The 14276-nt window shown below is 34.9% G+C and overlaps 1 protein-coding gene across 6 annotated transcripts in view; it reads left to right on the forward strand.

The window, feature by feature from the left end:
- The window catches only part of Ssdp (Sequence-specific single-stranded DNA-binding protein), a 377018-nt gene that overhangs the window by 49603 nt on the left and 313139 nt on the right, over positions 1-14276 (forward strand). The gene's annotated exons all lie outside the window — the stretch shown is intronic.

Below are 14276 nucleotides of genomic sequence, written 5' to 3' on the forward strand. Positions count from 1 at the left end.
TAATTATAAATTCGATTATTTCTACTTTATGGTCATTCTTCAGTTTCATACTTACAATTGTTGGCGGAATTTTATATTCTTTTCAAAAGAAGGATATTTCATCTTTTTACGAAAGTCTCTTGGTGTTTGCTGCTGCGAATCGTAGGACGTATTGAATGCGCTTTGGGATGAGTTTCGGAATAAAATGGGTACGATAGGGTTTGGACTTACAAATTTTTAATTCGTTACAAGTTTTGGATATTTTACATAAAAATCTGCAGTAAATACATGTATATTACTAATTGCTCTTACATTTGTTTGTGTGTGTGTTAGCTGTCATCTTCATTTTCCTGTCTGTCTTTCCATAACGCTTTTTGTTTCAATTGCTTCCGATGTGTGTCACGTGACGTTTATGCTACTCTTATGGCTTCCTCACTTTTTTCCTCTTTACTTCGGTTTGTTGCTGGTTTTATGTTGCGACACCGGCACACCTGATACCTCAGCTGCGCATGCGAAGGTGGAAAATAGCTGAATCACCGTTCCAGCGTGTCTTTGGGAACGACCTCTGTGCTGCAACTGAAATTTGATGCGAAATGTCGAGCTGCATTAAATATTTCGGAACTTGCAACCAGTATTTAGGACACTTCAATAATAAGTATAAGAAATAATAAGTATATTCTGTATAAGAAAATGAGAAAAATTATTAAATTTTATTTCATATTATATTTTAGAGCCTTTAATTTAAATTATTCACCTTCAGCAAATTTATATGAAACTCGGATTGGACTTGGAAAATTGACTTACTAAAAAAGAAAGCAGAAGCCATGGTGCATAAATGAACTAGTAATATAAAATGTGAAGTGTTTAAGTTTCTTCGGAAATTCTTGGAAATTTTACATCAGTGATTAGCGAATATCCAAATCTCTATTCAATAAAGATTTTAAGAACTAGTGGTGGACACGTTTAACGAAAATTAACTGGAATATCTTTTTTAATTATCCTTTTAAAAGTGCTCGAATTGGCTTAAGCATATCAAATTAGACTTTTTTTTTATATTAGCCATTAATTAATGTCTTTCTTCCCTTTTTCCTCCCCCTTTCTTGTGCCTCATGCTAGTTTGTTTAAACACTAATAGAATGAATGTGTTTGATGTTACTTATCTTTTTCTTTAACGTATGTTCCTCCGTTTTTTCCATTTAAAATCCCCTTAATATTAAACCATTTGATGGCATCTTTTAGAAAAGTATCTGTCAATCTCAAACTGTCAATATTTGAGTAAAATATATTTGAGACTCCTAATATAAAAATACATAATAAAAATATTAGGTGCTAAATCAGCGGACATAAATTAAAAAATGCATTAATTAATGATCTATAGTGATGCAACGCTATTTTGCGTTTTTCCAAACTTTCGAAATGCTGTTACCCGAGCTCAAGATGAATATGAAAGAAAGCAAATAAGGTAAAACTAATTGTATCGAACTTCACCACGACTGGCAAAGCTTTATAAAAAAGTTAAAGCATATTTCTATTGCAGAGTAAAAAAGCAAATTTTATTTTGAAGTGGTAAAATTCTTTAAGAAAGCAAAGAACATAATTTTTCTTACAAAGTAGCTTCTTATTTATTATTTATAATAATCTTAGAATTTTGAAATGTCAAAAAAGTCTCTTATATGTGGTTCTTTTTGAATTTTTCTGTTAGAAAAGCCCTTTATGAATTTCTCTTTCTAATAAAAAATTAACAATTTATTTTGCTTCTTATGAGAATAAATGAATTCATAACGGCGGGGGACTCCATTAGCAGAAGATCCGTTCAGACTTCAACTTTTGGTTAGTATTCTATAATAAAAATTATGTGAAATTGATTTCCTTCCTCTCTCTTTCACACATACGTAAACGTTCTGTATTTTCATTGTCTTTTTCAACATGAATTCAGACTGCTTGACAAGGCTTAGAAATAGCTGTTCTATAGTGAGATAGGACAGTACTGTGGTATTCGATTGAGAAGGAATATACGGATGGCGAAAATGAATAGCGACTATTAAAAATTTGGGTTCATTGCCAATAGCCAGCTGGAAGACATCGGATTCCGTGGACCGAAACCAATCCTACCGCTCCAAAATCCGGGAATTTCGAAGACATGCCGTGCATTAAACGTTTAGGGTGACACGCGATCGTCTGCTCGCGCCCTAGTCTCCACCCCTTTTTCACCTGAACCTCACTCACCCGAGGAGCCTTCTTCATTTCTTGTTTGCTGTCGACTTCTCTTTGTTTATATGTGCTTTTCAACTCTTTCGCGTTAAATGGACCGCTTTGACCATCTGATATGCAGACACTTGGAATTTTCGATCGCATGTACTAATTTGTTTCAAGCAGTCGTTTTGTAAATATTTCTTTTCGTAAAAATACTCGATAAATATGAGTACTGTCTACTCTAGAAAATATGCTTCAGTGGAGATGAGTAGAATATATAAAATATTGAAAGTAGTGCATGCTAGCGTAGGAAAATTTTTGAATATTAAGATCTAGTCAAGGATGGAAAACTTATGATCAGTTTTCTCTATCTTCAAAAGCAAAATTTTATTGCATTATCGTAGAGTCAAATTATTTTCATGTATTTTTTTTAAATTTATATGTGCGCTGTGTGACTGTAAATAGTGAAGAATTCAGTATGTCGTTACAATAATTTTAGTAGCGGATACAGCAACTTCTGACAAGCAGCAATTCCTAGGACAAAATATCCCCGTGAAAAACATCAATAATTAATGAATAAGGAGCCAATTAATTTGATTTGTGGTTAACTAGGATATCTCTTAAGTTTCAGCATGCAAAATTAATTTAAACCCTCCATATTATTGGTGATGAGAAGACCAAACTTGTAATTCATACCCACTTTGAGTTCTTAGTGAAACTCTGGTCCTTTCGTAATTTATCCTGTGTACTGTAATTCGAATATGAAACAGTTTCTATTACAAAATTCCTTACAAATTCATCCGACTTAAGATAATCCATAAGTTCTTTGCTTTAGCTAAAAAATCAAAATAAAACCACGGAAACACGTGACAAGAGCTGTTCTTACGTACACTTGTGTGCAAAATTAAGGAATTTGCACATTATTTCGAATTTCTGAAAAACTATTGTACTTATTTTAATGATATTTGGTATGAATATATATTTATAACAGAGAAAGAGATGTACTATTCAAAAGTCATTTTATGTACATATGATTTTCAGTAAAGCTCATAGAGCAGCGATGTACCGAATCCACATTATGGCATCGAACTGATAATGAAGCTAATATGGAGTATAGTTCCTTCTCAGTGCGACAGGTCGTGACGTCGTACTCGACAGGAGGCAGTTGAGGATTCCCTCTTGGAATCTCATTTCTGCAGCAAGAGTTTTCACCTCCCGGATGGCTATCGGAAGGTGATGGCGAGATGAAATTGTCTTTCCAAGAACGCCGCAAACATGCTTTATAGGGTTAAAGTCAAGAGATCTGGCTCGCGAATAAATGCGGCGAATATCCTCATTTTCGAGATAAACGTCGACCAGCACCATCCTAAACACTCTCTGTTATGCGATGTAGTGAGCTGACGCAAACATCATGTCCTCTGACATAGAGTCGTTTCTCATGAAGCTTTCGGCCAACTGTAGAACGTGAAACCGAGGTTCAAGTGGCAGTATAAATCTCACGTGAGAGCTGTGAAGGTGTGTGGTCCTTCGCCGCGCTAAGAGTACCAGTGTCCAAAAACTGTTTCCACAAATTGCAGACGACATTAGGCTTTACACTCAGCTATGTAGCCACCTGCGCTTGTGATTGGTCTTTCTCCTATATACCGACAATTATCCATTTCATTCTGTCATCCTTACGTTTGTGGCCAATCATTTTACCTAATACTTTACAAAATTTTACCCAATTATTGAGAGAAACACGGCGAATGTCGTAAAGGAGTACGAGCGGACAAATCACCGAAAACTCCTTATATCCCCTAAACAATCACAGCTCCGCAGTCCCGCACGTGTACGCTTGCATATTCGGCTTTGAATATTTTCGTGTTTCTTCAGCGGCTTTGGTATCTTGGATTCAATACCTTTTGTAAAAACAGACGTAATTTGCAAAGTCTCTTAATTTTACGCAGGAGTTGTATTGCGAAGTATTTTCATGGAAATAAAGATCCGCAAATTTTCGAGTAAGAAATCTGAAAATCTTCTGAGCAGTATGGTGACGTATCATGTACTAGTTACATAATTTTATAACTATTTTACTGCATCAGTGCTCACACATTTTATTCTCTCGTCTGTACGTTTTTTTAAAATTTTCCCGTCTGTATATTTAGTTGTTATTGTGAAATGAAATTTTACTTTCTGTTAGCTAAAGTAAGAACGCTTTGCACGGATGCATCATAGCGAACATTACCTTGCTATCAACAAGATAATAAAATTATTCTTTGATCATTCTTGGGTAACATATGTTCTGACGAACTTTCTCTAGAAAAGTAATTTTCAGTGTTATTTAAGCAATAAAAACTTGCCGTAGTTGTCTTCTTAGAGACACATTTGAGAATTGCCTTAGATAAGAAGTGGAACATTCTACATTTTAAAGCTGGGTTTTACCTGGGAACGGATGAGATTGCGTTACGAATTCGCATACTTCATTTCTTTAGAAATTAATCAAATTAGAACAACATGCTTAACATTTTTATGATTTGAAACAAATGCTGTTTGATGCGCAGTAGGCTCTGTCTGTGTTGTGTTTTCAAATGTGTAATCAGATTGAAATATACGGAATCGTTACCATTCCGATTTCTGTTGAATTCGTGTTTAACCCATTCTAAAACACAGCTTCACTGGCAACTGTTAAAGGCATCCACTATGAAGCTGTTTCTTTTCCCATCCGTGTAGGTGTGAGGGAATGATTGCTTTGCCACACGGTAAATTAATCAATTCTGTGCGTACCTTCGACAGATTCCGTCATTTTCCATTCTTATTAAAGTACAAAATACCTTTTTTGTATTATATACTTTAGAAACATTCTTCTTCTTTCTTTACGTTTTTGTTAATTTATTTGGAGAAAAAGAAAAATGTACAAATCAGGACTCAGTTGAATGAGACCGCAAAACTGGCTAAGTGAGGTTCGTCCATTCCCGATTCATCCTCAGGGTAAAAAAAAAAAAAAAAATTAGTATACCGATTTGTCTGCTGCCTTTTTCCCATCGATTCATTCTCTCCGGTTTCAGCAGCTCATAGAGAAGTCACTTTCTGATTCAGGAACATCTACTTGAGTCAGTTAAAACTGTTAATACGAGTAAAATGTTATTAAAAGTCTATAATGTGTTTAGTTCTAATTCGTAATCTTTAAAAACAATGATAACACGATCCACATTTATCACCTTGTTTTGTTATCGAAAAAAGTATATTTTACATAACTGCAGATGCATATATAGATTTTTCATATTTTTTACTGCATAAACATAAATTTCCGAAAGAGAAAAATGGAATTTGTCGCCCAGGCGAAAAGTGGTTAGTGATTCTGTCACGAAAGGCCCGGGTTCGAATCCCGGAGAAGGCTTGGATATAGTTTGTCCGTCACTTCATAGGAGGCAACATAGTGGCTCCCTTCATAGTGGCCCACCTATTAGGTGCTTTCATAAAGAGACTACCGCTACCGTATTTATTTTTGGTAGTACATCATCTTCAGAATTTTTTTAGTAAAATCTCATTGTAGTAAGCTTCTTGACAATTTTAGCATTTATTCCTAATTTTAAATTTCTTTTTAATGTTTATGATCAACCTTCGAAATTAACACTGGATAACCACGTTTGGTTTTCAATAAATTAAGGTTTCGGAAAATTTATGATCACGTTTTAAACAAACATGCAGGAAAATACCAAAATGCAAATTCAGAACAATCTCATGTGAATGAAAATAGAAGTGCATTTCGCTTGTGCGCATCATTTGAAAATTACTTCACAGCAGTAGGCTTGTTGATTAGGTTGTCATGTCAACAATTCAGTGGTCATTTATCTCGTAATATTATCTGTCTCAAGAAATGCTTCTCTCAGCAGCTTTTTGAAAAGGTATTGAATCTGGAAATATTCAGTCTTCCGTTACTGATGAAGAGGATGGGGGCTAGCACAGGATGAATCGGGAAATATTCCGTCAGTAGAGATTACTGATGAGGGAAATGGGGAATAGCTGCGGATGAATCGACAAAATGAAACGGGGAATCTGTTATTGCATATTAGCATATTAGCTTAACGCACTAAACCGTGACTACCGTAAAAACAGTTTTTAATTCATATTTGGTTTTCTTTCAATACATATTTTCGCTTGAGATTTGATGCAAATGTCTGATCTCTTGATACATTTCAGTTTCAAAACTTTTTTTACAATCTATTTGTCACCACGAATCTATTTATCACCCTACGAACCTACTTGAGTCTGGAGAAGCGCAGTGAAAGGAAAATTTATCCAGTTGAGCCTGACGAAAAGGACAAACAGCTGATATTTTGCACCTGCACCTCATAGGTTCAAAGTTCGTTGCATTTCTCTCGAAACGCCATTGGAAGTCCTGACCCATAAAACGTGATTCGGGTTCCAGAAACTAAGCGAGCGGAAGTGTAGAGGGGGTAGCAGAGTGACTTGGCGCGTGGACGGTTAAGATGTAGTTCTGCGTGAAGAAAATGTGGATTTCATTTAGTATGACAACCTTAACGCCATGTAATTAAATGGATGCATATCAGAAATTTGAAGTAAAATTCCTAAAATAAACATAAATAAAAACATTATTTTTATTTTATAAATAGCATTTTTTATAAAAATTAAAGAAAAAACATCTGAGAGCTTTCAGATTGTATATTAAGGGCCCTTTTTTAACGTTTTGCATGTTACCTTTATTTATTAATATTATGTTTGTTCTTCGCACATAATCCACATAAAATTCAATTCAACAGCAATATCACAAAATATTTAAAAACAGCATGCCCTTAGAATTTCCGATACTCGCGCGCTAGGAAATGTTTTTAACCCTACAGTGTTGTCATTGCTCGCTTTGAAATCATTGAGTTTGTTAATCAAAAATTCGTTAAAGTTTTACAAAATTCGAAATAGATAATAAAACAAATTCGAAATTCAAAGTTCAAAGTTTGGGCTTCAAAGTATCCATGTTCGGTTGGAGAACTATGTTATTTAAAATTTAATGGCTAGAGCTTTCAAATGTAAACCGTTGTTTTTTTCCCAAAGCCAGAAACATTCATGCACATTCTTCAGGGTTATTTTTTTTTTTCCCTGTAAAACGTTTTATGTGGAAATAACATTTTTCGTGAGCAAATTCTCTCGATTCGAAATTTAATGGATAAGTGTGAAATGGTATTTTCCAATATAAATTTAAAATAAATTATTTAAAAATTATTTTTAAAAGCAGTTTTATGCTACTGAAGAACGTGATCAATAGTTAAGGCTATGTTTTTATTGCATTATGCTCAAGTAATTAAAAAATTAGTAAATCATGTTTTACTGGTTAAAATGTGAGTACTCTTGGCGAATTTAGCTTGAATAATGTATAAAATGTAAAATTAAAATATGCATTACACAGATTTAAAATGCAATCATTAAAATTTATAGCAATTTACAGAAATAAAAATTATGTGATTCGGAATCCAAGGTTGAATCGTAAAGTTGTTGGCGGCAGAGCATGTGAGGAAAGAACAAGATTCATTAACCACATACGGCTCTATTGCTTTGGTAGTCCATGAGGAGATAGCAACATTCCTAAATTCTCTTTGACGTGTAACGGAGACTGCCCCCAGCCCCCCAAGTTATTCAGCAGGGGATAACAGCGACCCATCGACCTTGAACTAGCCGTCCTGTTCTTCATTCACCGGTTCATTCTCCGATCGTCCGTACCTGTCATTCAAGTTTTAGATTCTGTGTAAATGCTCTCCTTGGGAGTTTTTTTTTTTTTTTTTCCTTTCTCTTTTATTGTTTTAAGAATCGTCTGCGTCTTTTGTGTCTGATTTGAAAATATTAGCTACTCATTTAAAAGAAAATTTTAAAATCTAGTTGCCCTAATTCAGTCTAGAAACTCTTAGTAATCATCGCACATTTCTTTACGTGTAGTTAATGACAGTGGAGTTACGAAACAGTCTTTACGTGGAGTTATGAAACAATTGGCATTTTTAAAAGCATCGTTATTTTTTATGTTTTCACGTTCTTAAATTTTTTATGTATGTACCAGCTCTGAATTCGTGAGGCAAAATAATTCCAAGTTACAATTGTTTTGAGTACATTGAATATAATTCTTTTATTGCTTTTAGCATGTCTTTTCTTAAAACCAAGTGTGGAATTCTTTTCATTCATTGCCAAGAGATGTGGCATTCATTTCTTGGGAATTCATACCATTTAATATATTTAGAGCAATTTCTACTAGTTGACATCATATTTTCTGAAGTCGAAAATCGTATCCCAATTTATAATACTACTACTGAAAACGAGTATTGACTTTTGTCTTTAAAGTTTATTGATGTGAATTATGATTTCATTTTCCTTTGCAAATAGAGTACATTTATATTTTTGCATTATAGAAATAAAGTACTTGCTGATATACAACCTGGCTTGTATGCAACCTGGAATTGATAGGAAAACTTTGTTTGGAAGGAACTCTTTGACATATTCCCTCCACATATCTAATGCTATCATCTGAATGTATAACCTCTGCATATAATCCCTCAGATACACTATAAGCTGATGCTGTTATTCTAAAATTAAATTATAATTTACCTTCTGATTTGTAGCAAAGCAATTTTAATTCACCCTCTCTTGGAAGTAGTTTTCTATTCCTATTTTATTTGGACTATTACTTCAAGTGATGATATGGGCTAACTTTTTTTTTTTATCTTTCTCTATGCATGGCATATGAGCATCAAGTTTTATAAATAAACACTTTAACTTGTTGAAAAAATTATCTATATGCTATTTTATTATTTATTTATTTTTATGTCATGGAGTAATGGTTTGAATTATTTGGCTTCTAGTGAATGGTTATCAAGTGCAATGATTTTATTTTGGGTTTCTAAGACCCTTAATCCCCACAACTTAGAATATAAATATGCAGCCATTTTTGCAATGGAATATAATATTTTTAAATAGTTATTTATACTCCTATGAATGAGGCATAGCCTTTTTAATATTAGATACCACAGAAATCTTGTTTAATTTTTGATGATGTTGAGTTCCAGTGCACAGGATATATCAAAATAAATTATGATCACTATTAGTAGAAAACTTAAAACATCCATTAATAAATGTTTGTGCACTACTGTTAAGTCAACTAAAATTTTGTGAAACATTGGGTAAATTACACTCCTAAACAAGCACTTTTTGTAATTCAGTACATTGAGATAATGTAACCTGTGAATCATGGAGAACACTTTAGAGTGAAGACAACAGATAAGCTTTATTCCACTCACATTCATTTCTGCCATGTATTTGAATCATGAGAAGACTAAAGTGCATTTTGTGTATTTGCGGGTGAGAATGTGAAAGAAGCCTGTATCAAAATGTTTTCCTAGAAGACACTTGCTAGGTCCTAAAATCTTGGAGTGGTTGTAAGCATCTGTGAAAGGAACAACTTATCAGTTTCTTGCAGGATGCAGGGTGTTTTTAAGCAATGTGAGGATCTATGTAGGGTTAGAGATCATGCAGAGAATGAAGCACTCAAGAAATTTTCTATAGTATAAATGCTCCAGCTGACATGTGATGGGCACAACGAGGTGAATCCACAGCCTTACTTTTTCACAGACTACAGCAAGCCAAATGACCTTGCTGTTGCATATGTCTGATTCTCTGAGGTGAGGGAGTTTTAAATTACTGTCATGTGTGAACAGTCAGTAATCAGCTTGTCACATGTCCATACCTTCAGTGTTTCCTAATGTTTGGGTTGGAAACATTCATTACCAATTGATTAGTCAATATCAGGCGTTCTGCACTAGGGGAAATTTGCCCTAGGAAAAGTTTCATGGTTTTAGGTAGAGAATGTTGTCAGTCTTTTATTTGCCTGTTAAGGATTGAGTTAGTTCATGAATATAAAAAATTACTTTTATTCTGCTACTACTTTTATTATTTATTATTTGGTAGTTATGAACATTTTCTACATTTTTTTCTTGTTTATGACACATGACAAGTAATCTAAATTTTTAAATAAATGTATATGTATTTTTCAAATTTTGGAATGAAGGGGGTGGAATGATTGTATAGTATGGCGAAAGGGATGCATGGGGGGGAAGATTTGTTTTAGTACTTCCTGTGCCGATAAACCTTATGCACGATCATACAATTGGTCAAATTTTAGAACAGAGTATTTTTCCTAATTAGTAATTAATTCAAAATAATTTATTTTTTAAATTATGAATATATATTGTTGTTCTCGGTGAATTTAAGTCAATTATTAAAATACAGTTGCTAATTGCATTCCAGAGTTTTATTTTGTTTATTATATTTTTGAAAATTGGAAGTTTTTTTTTTTTTTTTTTTTTTTTCTGATGCTTCAAACAGAAAATATTATAATGTATATAGTATATATAGTGCATGTCTTATAATTAAAAAAATATAAGTTTAACAGAAATTATGAGTAAATAGGCATAAAACAATGTTTTTTTTTTAATATGAAAAAATTGGACATATTTAAATTTAATAAAATGCATTATGCTGCTTTTTCATGCCCACTGAATGGGTTGGCTGTGTGGGGATTTTTATCACATGTAATGCAGATACGAGCCAGTTTCTCTAAAAAAGTATATTTGCTCTTAAGCAGAGAGCCCACGTGTTTGTGATATTCAAATGGTGATGTGACACTTGTCATTTCTACACAAATGGCATTTGTACATATTCTTGCAGAAACAGGAAATTTTCTAACAGGTGTAACAAGTTATGTACAACAAGTGATACTTCTGCACAGCCTGTCAGGTACAATCAATGAACCTTTTGACACTTGCTTATAAGCACATTTTTGCATTTCTTTATTAAAAAAATAATGTCCATTTTCAGGATTTGAAATTTATTTTCAAGTTAAGATTTCTCATAGTTATAATTTTCTTGCTTACATGCAGTTTCTCCTAAACCATTGCTCAGAATTTCAAAGAAATTTGACCAACTGTATAGTTCAATGAACAACTCTTTATGCCTTTCACATTGAAAGAAAGACTATTAGTTACTGAAAGATAATCAGTAAGACCTGGTTTCGTGGGAAACTGTCACTTTACTGTACAAGTTATTATTACCCCTTCAACAATGAATGCTTCTTGTGAGCAAGTGTCTCTGCTTTTCAATTTGCAAGTGATAGTAAACTATTCAAACGACCAGTCTCATTTTTCAAAAACTAAAAGGAAAAATATCAAGTAAAATTCTAATCAAGTGTTTTTCATAGTTTTTTTATTGCTACAACAACTTTCTCTTTCCTTCTCGAATAGTAGAGTTTTCAGCTTTTCCCAAATTCCTAATTGGAGGTAGAGGGGGCACTGCAGGTTTCATTTTTTAGCCCAAAGTGCGTTAGCCCGGAAGGGCTATTAATTTCGTTTTGGCATTTTGCATCGAAAATTTTAAATATCCGTTTCACTTTTCAATTGTTGCCACCAAATATCATCGCCATGTGTTCTATTTAAAGAAATTAAATAACGAAGAACCTGCATGAATGTATGTATTTTTCTCGCACTGTGATTAAACAACGTTACCGAGAGTCATCAAAATTTTAATAACGTAATCCTCCACCGAATATAGGCATCTGGAAGCCCTAATTTGGAATATGAAAGTTGTTTTATTATCCATTTCATATTTTGTAACATTTTAACGAATTTTTGATTAAGAAACTAAACGATTTCAAAGCGAGCAATAGCAACACTCTACGGGGGGGGATTACTCTTGCGTGCGAGACTGTGCATCGGAAATTCTAAAGGTATGCTCCTTTTAAAATTATTTTGCGATATTGTTGTTGAATTGAATTTTATGGTTGAAGTGCGAAGAATACGATATTAAATAAATAGAGGTAATACACAAAACGTTAAAAAAACGCCACTTTGGCCGTAAGATAAAATCTTTTTCAGATTTTTTTTTTTTAAATATAAGAAGGAAATATTATGCTTCTTCAGTCGAATTTTTTTTATTTATCCTTGCCCCGCAATGGGATACCAGGGGCAAAATACTCTTTCACACTTACTAATGTTATCTTTTTATAACCTGAAGTTTGACATTAAGAAGATACGCAGTTTCATACGCACTTTTTAAGTCGCATTGCGATTTTTGCATATATCATTCGCGGAGATTTATGAGAAATTTTTGAATTCCCCTTTTCGTATATAACTGGTCAACAATAAATCTGCCCGCTCCACTATTAATGTGAGCGAAAAAAAAAGGTTAAGGAACCGCTGATTTAAAAACATCGCAACGAGAAAAATCGCGTGCTTGGGCGACTTGGCGCTGAAATTTGTCCGAGGCACGCTGTTCTCGTTTTAAAGTACTTGTGCCCACACCGTAGCGCACACGCATTCATACATACAAACTCACCCTTGATGGATGGAGTTTACTGGAGGCGGTGAGGGTAGGGAAAAGCCAACCAATCGCAGAGGCGGGCAATCGTCCAACTTTTTCGCGGATATGACGCAAGTCACATGGGTTTCCCTCCACTCTTTCCTCCCCTCCACGCTATCTCTTCACCATGGCGACGAATCGCGGATCGTTGTGGGGGAGGAGTGGGGGGGAAGGTCGGAAAAGAAAAGTTGGGGTTCCAGGAGTGAGCACTCGATGATCAGCAGTTTTGGGACTGCTATTTGTTATATTATTCTTTGTGGTACGTGGACTATCTGTCGCTGGCCGTTGGAGTACGCGGTTTTCTTTTTAGTATCTCTTATTTGTTTATTTTCCGGTTTTCATGCCTCTGCTTAAAGGGGATCGTGTAGAAATTAGTGAATGGGATTTGTCAAATTAGCTTTGTAAACTTTTTCGCGAATGGAGGAAGCTGAAAATAAAATATAACGTTAGGAATAAATTCAAAATTGAAATGCATATTTTTTTTTTAGTAGAATGTTTGTATTCAGAAGTATCGTTCTGATTGGTTAGCGCGTTGCGCCTAGGCTCGAGTATCGGAGTTCGTTTGGATGTTTTTGAGTGCATAGCGTCTGTGCGACAGCGGGATGGCACTAAAAATACTGACGAGCCGAAACCTCCTTCGAGTGTTTGGGTATAGGGAAAAAGTAGTGGGACACGCTCGGATCCATCCCTCTGGGCGTTCATCGAAATTTGGACAAAAACTCCTTGCTTTCACAGGTGTAAAATTGGTCGCCGCATGTTATGCATCTTTAATTACGTTCTCATTGCTGAGACGGCTAAATGACCCATTGATTGATATTCGCCATTAGCGATGAAAGCTAAGGTTCAAGTTGTCCGACCATTTGTAACAATATAAGTTTTAAAATGTAATTCTACTTATTTAGAGTAACTGATTACTCGTAAGTTTTCTTATTAATTTGCATTACATAATAAAACTGTTTTTGAAGCAATAAGTTCACGAACGGAATTGTCAGTGATGATAATTATTTTTTCAAAAAGTTTCGAAGACGGCCCGCAGGCAACGGTTTGGTTTGTTTGTTGGTATTGCCAGTCTCGCTTGTCTGCCACTTGTCAGCACAAATCCACGACATTCATCCTACCAAGGAGTGGAATGCGCCTGTCCTTGGGAAGATCCTTGAGCACCGTATAGGTGGCAACTCGACTTGAGCTCAGTTCCGCCCTCAGTTTTGTGAGAAAGCCTCCTGGCATGGACGGGTCCGAGGGTCTCCCACTCTTCATCCCCCTATCAACAACCTCTCGAGACGACTTTCAGCTCGCCGTATATTTAAAGTGCTTCTATGCCGCACAGACACTATACATTTACAAACATCCATGCCTTCTCCTGGATTCGAACCCAGGCCTTACGATACGGCGGTTAAGAGTCACTAACCACTATCCCGGTTGGACGACTTGATTTGTTCGATTATAGACAAAGCACGCAAGGGCTGTCTATTTTGCATGGTTTCGCGGAAGGCTTTCTAAGCGAAACTGGCTCTTATCCACGTAACACATGGGGGAAAACACGAAAACGCCTATGCAACCAGCGCTTTCTCAGGGATTTGAATTCGGGTCGAACAACCAATGTTTAGCGACTTTATCGCTCAGCCACTGAGGAGATCGGTAGGCAGCGGAAAAGGACCCATGGGCCAAGTTCGGCCCGTAACACGCCATTTGGCGATTTCTGTTCTATATAAGTTGAA

This window comes from Stegodyphus dumicola, chromosome 9, assembly GCF_044657685.1.
Source record: "Stegodyphus dumicola isolate Sdum_Otavi_A_Nest chromosome 9, ASM4465768v1".
Lineage (NCBI taxonomy): Eukaryota > Metazoa > Arthropoda > Arachnida > Araneae > Eresidae > Stegodyphus > Stegodyphus dumicola.